The sequence below is a fragment of the Rhinoderma darwinii genome, chromosome 1, assembly GCF_050947455.1.
Source record: "Rhinoderma darwinii isolate aRhiDar2 chromosome 1, aRhiDar2.hap1, whole genome shotgun sequence".
NCBI lineage: Eukaryota > Metazoa > Chordata > Amphibia > Anura > Rhinodermatidae > Rhinoderma > Rhinoderma darwinii.
In genome coordinates this window covers 263,502,150-263,510,687 of record NC_134687.1, presented here as the reverse complement: position 1 = coordinate 263,510,687, position 8,538 = coordinate 263,502,150, and the positions used below count along the sequence as shown (strand labels likewise).

General features: G+C 42.0%; 1 pseudogene; it reads left to right on the top strand.

The window, feature by feature from the left end:
• Nucleotides 1-6,630: 6,630 nt before the first annotated feature.
• Nucleotides 6,631-6,749, top strand: LOC142706910 (5S ribosomal RNA; annotated as a pseudogene).
• The last annotated feature ends 1,789 nt before the right edge of the window (nucleotides 6,750-8,538 follow it).

Sequence of the window (8,538 nt, the reverse complement as noted above, 5' to 3'; positions counted from 1 at the left end):
TTTCACAATCGATTAAAAAGGACTATGGATTAAAGCATTTAATGGCAATGGCCATTCTATGCTGTATGTGTCTGCTCTCTTCAGATCTCCAGAAGTTACACAGCTTAAGGCCTCGCTAGTACCAGTGTGGGAAGCTATCTGTGAATCCGTGGTGGGGTTGCCTTTTTATTATGTAGTTTAGATTTTGTTTCACAATCGATTAAAAAGGACTATGAGATAAAGCATTTAATGTCAATGGCCATTCTAAGCTGAATGTGCCTGCTCTTGTCTCATTGCAGAAGTTACACAGCTTAAGGCCTCGCTGGTACCAGTGTGGGAGACTGTCTGGGAATCCGTGGTGTGGTTGACCTTTTGTTATGCAGTTTAGAGTTTGTTTCACAATCGATTGAAAAGGACTATGAACTAAAGTTTTAAAAGTTAATGGCCATTCTAAGCTGAATGTGCCTGTGTTCGTTAGATCACAGTAGTTACCTGGCTTAATACATTGCTAGTACTAGTGTGGGAGATAGTGTGTGGATCCATGGTGCTGTTGACCTCCAACTTTATTCTTCAGATTTTGTTTCACAATCGATTAAAAAAGGACTATGGACTAAAGCTTTAAATGTCAATGGCCATTCTAAGCTAAATGTGCATTCTCTCGTCAGATCGCAGAAGTTACACATATTAAGACCTCGCTAGTACCAGTGTGGGAGGCTGTCTGGGAATCTGTTTTGCTGTAGACCTAGTGTTTGACGTTTAGATTTTGTTTCACAATCGATTAAAAAAGGACTATGGATAAAAGGTTTTGAAGTCAATGGCCATTCTAAGCTGAATGTGCCTGCTCTTGTCAGATCACAGTAGTTTAATGGCTTAAGGCCTCTCTAGTATCAGTGTGGGAGACTGTCTGGGAATCCGTGGTACTGTTGACCTATTGTTATGCAGTTTAGATTTTGTTTCACAATCGATTAAAAAGGACTATGGACTTAAGTTTTAAAAGTCAATGTCCATTCTAAGCTGAATGTGCATGCTTGCATTAGATCACAGTAGTTACCTGGCTTAAGTCCTCACTTGTACCAGTGTGGGAGACTGTCTAGGAATCTGTGGTACTGTTGACCTAAAGCTATGTTGTTTAGATTTTGTTTCACAATCGATTAAAAAAGGACTATGGAATAAAGCTTTAAGGCTGGATTCATACGACCATGTTATGTCCGTAATGGACGGAATGTATTTAGTCCGGAAGTCCCGGACCGAACACAGTGCAGGGAGCCGGGCTCCTAGCATCATAGTTATATACGATGCTAGGAGTCCCTGCCTCGCTGCAGGACAACTGTCCCGTACTGTAATCATGTTTTCAGTACGGGACAGTAGTTCCACGGAGAACCAATTGTAGACCAATTGTTTGCCGTTTAGATTTTTTTTCACAATCGATTTAAAAAGGACTATGGATTAAAGCTTTAAATGTCAATGGCCATTCTAAGCTGTAAGTGCCTGCTCTCGTCAGTTTGCAGAAGTTATATAGCTTAAGCCCTTGCTAGTACCAGTGTGGGAGACTGGGAATCCGTGGTGCGGTTGACATATTATTGTGTTGTTTAGATTTTGTTTCACGATTTTTTAAAAAAGGAATATGGGCTAAAGTTTTCTGTCTATGGCTATTCTAAGCTGAATGTGCCTGCTCTCATCACATCGCAGAAGTTACACGGCTTAAGACCTTACTATTACCAGCGTGGGAGACTGTCTGGTTATCCATGGTGCTGTTGAACTAATGTTATGCAGTTTAGATTTTATTTCACAATCGACCAAAAAGGACTAAAGTTTTAAAAGACAAAGGTCATTCTATGCTGAATGTACCTTCTCTCCCTGCTCTTGTCTGATCATAGAAGTTACCTGGCTTAAGACCCTGCTAGTAGTCGTGTGGGAGACCGTCTAGGAATCCGTGGTGCTGTTGACCTATTGTTATGCTGTTTAGCTTTTGTTTCACAATCGATTAAAAAAGGATTATGGACTAACGCTAAAGATGTCAATGGCCATTCTAAGCTGAGAGTGCCTGCTCTCGTCTGATTATAGTAGTTACATGGCTTAAGCCCTCGCTAGTGCTAGTGTGGGAGACTGTCTTGGAATCCGTGGTGCTGTAGACTTGTTGTTTGCCGTTTAGGTTTTGTTTCACCATCGATTAAAAAAGTACTAAGAATAAAAAATTTAAAAGTCTATGGTCATTCCAATCTGAATGTGCCTGCTCTTGACAGATAGCAGAAGATACACAGCTTAAGACCTTCCTAGTACCAGTGTGGGAGACTGTCTTGGAATCCGTGGTGCAGTTAACCTATTGTCATGCAGTTTAAATTTTGTTTCACAATCGATTCGAAAAGGACTATGGACTAAAGCATCAAATGTCAAGGGCCATTCTAAGCTGAACATGCCTGCTCTCGTCAGATTGCATAAATTGCACAGCTTAAGGCTTTGCTAGTACCAGTCCAGGAATCCGTGGCGCTGTTCACATATTGTTATGCCGTTTAGATTTTGTTTCAGAATCGATTAAAAAGGACTATAGACTAAAGACTAAAGCTTTAAAAGTCAAAGGCCGTTCTAAGCTGAATGTGCCTTCTGTCGTCAAACCGCAGAAGAATAACGCCTTAAGATCTCGCTAGTACCAGTGTGGGAGGCCTATTGTTTGCTGTTTAAATTTTGTTTCACAATCGATTAAAAAAGGACTATGGACTAACTCTTTAAAAGTCAATGTCCATTCTAAGCTGAATATACCTGCTCTCATCAGTTCATAAAAGTTATATGCCTTAAGACCCTGCTTGTACCAGTGTGGGAGTCTGTCTTAGAATCCATAGTACTGTTGACCTATAGTTATGCCATTTAAATTTTGTTTCACAATCTATTAAAGAAGGACTATGGACTAAAGCATTAAAAGGTAATGGCCATTCTAAGCTGAATGTACCTGCTCTTGTTACTTCATAGAAGTTACATGGCTTAAGACTTTGCTAGTACTAGTGTGGGAAACTGTCTTGGAATCCGTGGTGCTGTTGAACTATTGTTATGCCGTCTAGATCTTGTTTCACAATCTATTAAAAAGGACTATAGACTAAAGCTTTACTAGTCAATGACCATTCTAAGCTGAATGTGCCTTCTCTCATCATATTGCAGAAGTAATGCTCCTTAAGGCCTCTCTAGTACCTATGTGGGAGACTGTCTGGGAATCCACGGTGCTGTAGACCTATTGTTTGCCGTTTAGATTTTGTTTCACAATCGATTTAAAATTTTAGTCCATAGTCCTTTTTTTGGCTAATCTAAGCTGAATGTACCTGCTCTCGTCAGATCGCAGTAGTTACATGGCTTAAGGCCTTGCTAGTACTAGTGTGGGAGACTGTCTGGGTATCTATGGTGCTGTTGACCTCCAGCTATGTTGTTTAGATTTTGTTTCACAATCGATTAAAAAAGGACTATGGACTAAAGCTTTAAATGTCAATGGCCATTCTAAGCTGAATGTGCCTGCCCTCGTCAGATTGCAGAAGTTACACATATTAAGACCTCGCTAGTACTAGTGTGGGAGGCTGTCTGGGAATCTGTTTTGTTGTAGACCTATTGTTTGGCGTTTAGATTTTGTTTTCACAATCTATTAAAAAAGGACTATGGATAAAATCTTTTAAAGTCAATGGCCATTCTAAGCTGAATATTCCTGCTCTTGTCAGATCACAGAAGTTACACAGCTTTAGGCCTCGTTAGTACCAGTGTGGGAGACTGTCTGGGAATCCGTAGTGCGGTTGATATATTATGTCTTTTAGATTTTGTTTCACAATCGATTAAAAAAGGACTAAGGATTAAAGGAACAGTGTCATCACAAATAAATTTTTTATATGTTAAAGATGTTAGTGCTTTAATAAAAACGTTTATATTCATTTGTGTGTTTGTGTTTTACTGTTTCTTATTTTTACACTTTTTCTTCCCTATGGGGGCTGCCATTTTTTGTTCCATTTCTGTGTGTGTCGATTAACGACACACACAGACATGGAATACGGCAGCCACAGTCCCATAGGGACTGCGAACGGCTCCCGTCCCATTGACTGCCGTGTACGGCGTCTGTGTGGGAACTGCGCATGCGCCGCTCCCACACAGTCCTATTCGAAATCCGGCGCCATTTTCCTGTGGACCGGAAGTCGCGGCCGGACAGTAATATTACTACTTCCGGTCGCGGCTTCCGGACTTGTGCACATGGAACAGCGGCAGCAAAGGGAGCGGACGGGCCGGAGGGAGCCGCGGCGGCAGGAGCAGGTAAGAGATTTCAATGTATGTTAGTGTTTGTGTGTGTTTACTACTGTATGTAAACCTACTACACTGTGGGTTACCTCAAAAAATGGCGACACACAGTGTAGGAGGTTAAACCTTTCAAACCCCTCGTTTATCCCGGCACTAGCCAGGATAAAGGAGGGGGGGATGCTGAGAGCTCACTAGAGCGAGGGCTTTTAACCCAATGTTGCAATGCTGCAATTTTGGGAACTAGCTCCATCTAGTGACCAAAAATGGGTAGTATTATAAATTAGAAAAAATTTATAATATTTCCTGACTCGCGAAAAAAAAAAAAAAAATTTGAACAATGTTTAATCACCCACACACTAAATGTTTAATTTTTAAAAAAAAAACATGTTTTTCTGGCAACACATTCCCTTTAAAGCAGTAGATGTCAATGCCCATTCTAAGCCAAATGTGCATGCTCATCACATCGCTGAAGTTACACAGCTTAAGATCTTGCTAGTACCAGTGTGGTAGGCTGGCTGGGAAACCGTGGTAATGTAGACCTGTTTGCTGTTTAGATTTTATTTCACAATCTACTAAAAAGGACTATGCACTAAAGTTTTAAAAGTCAATGGCCATTCTAAGCTAAACGTACCTGCTTTCCTTAGATCACAGAAGTTACCCGGCTTAAGGCCTTGCTAGTACCAGTGTGGAAGACTGGGAATCTGTGGTGCTGTTGAACTATAGCCATGTTTAGAGTTTGTTTCACACTCTATTAATTAAGGACTATGGACTAAAGCTATAAATGTCAATGGCCATTCTAAGCTGAATGTGCTTTCTCTCATCAGATCGCAGAAATTACACAGATTAAGACCTTGCTAGTACCAGTGTGGGAGGCTGTCTGAAAATCCATATTGCTGTAGACCTGTTTGCCGTTTAGATTTTGTTTCACAATCGATAAACTGACTTTGGACTAAAACATTAAAAGTTAATGGCCATACTATGCTGAATGTTCCTGCTCTCGTCAGAGCGCAGAAGTTACACAGTTTGAGCCCTCGCTAGTACCAATGTGGGAGCCTGTCTGGGAATTTGTGGTGCTGTTGACTTATTGTTATACTGCTTAGATTTTGTTTCACAATCGATTTAAAAAGGGACTTTGGACTAAAGCAATAAAAGTCAATGGCCACTCTAAGCTAAATGTGCATGCTCTCGTCAGAATGCTGAAGTCACACAGCTTAAGACCTTGCTAGTACCAGTGTGGGAGACTGTCTGGGAATCCGTGGTGCTGTTGACCTGTTATGCGCTTTAGATTTTGTTTCACAATCGATTAAAAAGGACTATTGATTAAAGCATTAATAGTCAATAGCCATTCTAAGCTGAAATGTGCCTTCTCTCTTTAAATCGCAGTAGAACAACACCTTAAGGCTGGATTCACACGAACGTTGCGTTTTTGCGCGCGTGAAAAATGCGCCGTTTCGGTTGCGTTGGAGTTGCGTGTGGCATCCGTTTGGGCAGCGTGATAGCGTATTTAACGCGCGTATGGCATGCGTTTTTTACGCGCGTCAAAACAACGGAGGGTAGAGTAATGGAGAGGGCAGCCTACAAAAAGACACCTTCTCCAACACCTGCTTGCTGTGAGCACATGTTCGCATCAAGATTTCACGTTACCTCACACTTTGGCCCGTGTTTGATGTTTTTGGGTGGTTTTACAGGTTAAAAAACTACTATTGCTGCAGATGTCAGTTTAAACTGTGCGCATGTGCTCAGAAAGTGAAAAGCCACTTCCTGGCTTGTAGTTGTTTTGTCTAGTCTGCTCAACTCATTTACATAGACTTAACAAGTGTTGCGTGAAAAACGCTGTGCGTACGGAGGTGCTTCCGTGTGCCCTGCGTTGTTTTCACGCACCCATTGACTTCAATGGGTGCGTGATGCGTTGAAAACGCTGAATCAACGGACATGTCGTGCCTTTTTGGCAACGGAGCAACGCTGCGCAAAAACCACGCACATGTCTGCACGGCCCCATAGACTAATATAGGTTCGGGCAACGCGCATGAAAATCACGCGCGTTGCACGCGCGTATTTTACGTTCGTCTGAATAAAGCCTTAGACCTATCTAGTATCAGTGTGGGAGCCTGTCTGGGAATCTGTGGTGCTCTAGACCAATTGTCATGCAGGTTCGATTTTGTTTCACAATCGATTAAAAAGGACTATGGACTAAAGCATTAAAAGTCAATGGCCATTCTAAGCTGAATGTGCCTGCTCCCGCCAGATTGCAGAAGTAACCCGCCTTAAGGTCTCACTAGTTCCATTGTGGGAGGCTGTCTAGGAATCCGAAGAGCTGTTGACCTATTGTTATGCCATTTAGATTTTGTTTCACAATCGATTAAATAAGGACAATGGACTAAAGTTTCAAATGTCAATGGCCTTTCTAAGCTGAATGTGCCTGCTTTCATCAGATTGCAGAAGTTACACAGCTTAAGTCCTTGCTAGTACCAGTGTGGGAGACTGTCTGGGAAGCAATGGTGCTGTTGACTTTTTATTATGTCGTTTAGATTTTGTTTCACAATCGATTAAAAAAGGAGTTTGGATTAAAAGTCAATGGCCATTCTATGCTGAATGTGATCTGACGAGAGAAGGTACATTCAGCATAGAATGGCCATTGACTTTTAATGTTTTAGTCCAAACTCCTTTTTTAATCGATTGTGAAACAAAATCTAAATGGCAAACAACGAGTCTACAGCACCACGGAATCCCAGACTGTCTCCCACACTGGTACTAGCAATGTCTTAAGCTGTGTAATTTATGTGATCTGACGAGAGAAGTTACACAGCTTAAGACATTGCTAGTACCAGTGTGGGAGACCGCCTGGGAATCCGTGGAGCTGTTGAACTATTGTAATACCGTTCAGACTTTGTATTAAAATAGGACTTTGGACTAAAGCTTTAAAAGTCAATGTTCACACTAAGCTGAATGTAACTGCTCTCCCTGCTCTTTTCCGTTCATAGAAGTTACATGGCTTAAGACCGTGCTAGTACTAGTGTGGGAGACCGTCTGGGATTCCGTGGTGCTGTAGACTCGTTGTTTGCCATTTAGATTTTGTTTCACAATCTATTAAAAAGGGACTATGGACTAAAGCTTTTAATGTCAATGGCCATTCTAAGCTGAATGTGCCTGCTCTCATCCGATCACAGCAGTTACACAGCTTAAGGCTGGGTACACACACACTATTTACGGATGTAATTCGGGCATTTTACACCTCGAATTACGTCCGAAAATATGGCTCGACAGCGCCAGCAAACATCTGCCCATTGAAAGCAATGGGTTTTACATTGGTCTGTTCCCACGAGGCGTTAATTTACGCGTCGCTGTCAAAAGACGGCGCGTAAATAGACGGCCGCGTCAAAGAAGTGCCTGTCAATACTTGGGACGTAACCGACGCTCCGTAAAACCCATTGAAGTCAATGGTATTCTTCAGAAACACTTTTCAGGCGTTTGGACACACTTGCAGGGTATTTTGAGACGCCTGAAAAGACGCTTCAAATAACGTCTGAAAATGGCCAAACACTCCCCCAAGGGGTGTTGCCAATGCAGCCATTTTAAAAGGCCATTTTTGCCATTTTGATGCAAGGTGCTTAGGAATAACCCACATTTATCAGCTTCACCATGGCACCCCCAACCTACAGGAGGATGCATATAGATGTGGATGCCCTCATCTCTGAAGTAAGTAGCAAATGAAATCCCTAATGTTTGTTTGTTTTTGGAGGGGGGGGTGCGCAAAAATTCATTATTGTACACAGAAGACACTATGCAAGTGCAACCATATGCCTAGCCCCTGTTTTTACATTTGTCATGGCTTTATTTAATCTGCGTGTCTTTATATACATGGGCCAAATCTACCCGTACACAATGCAAAGTATGTAATGTTAACTTCGCTTCAGGAACATGCCATTTGTTTAGCAACATCTCCACGTGCGATTGCGCACAGACCTCACGGCGCATGTGTAGCTGTTATTAACTGTAAACTCTCTGTTGGAAAGTCCTCAATGTTAAATCTGGCTACATTGTTTTATTGTCCTTTTCTCTTTGTAGGCACATTCTTGGTACAATGTGCGCAGCATATTTGTATGTCATTTATGGTGTGTTCAAGGTCTGCCCCACATGTGCACTCTATGTGTGAATTTGCCTCGTTTCATTGCGGCCGGTTGATGTGCGTTTGGAGCACAGCAATGTGTAAACACCACACAATCCCTCCTGCCTTGCAATTCCTTGCATGTACAACCCCCGCGGCCCACATTATGCACTTTACCTCATGAAGTAACCTGA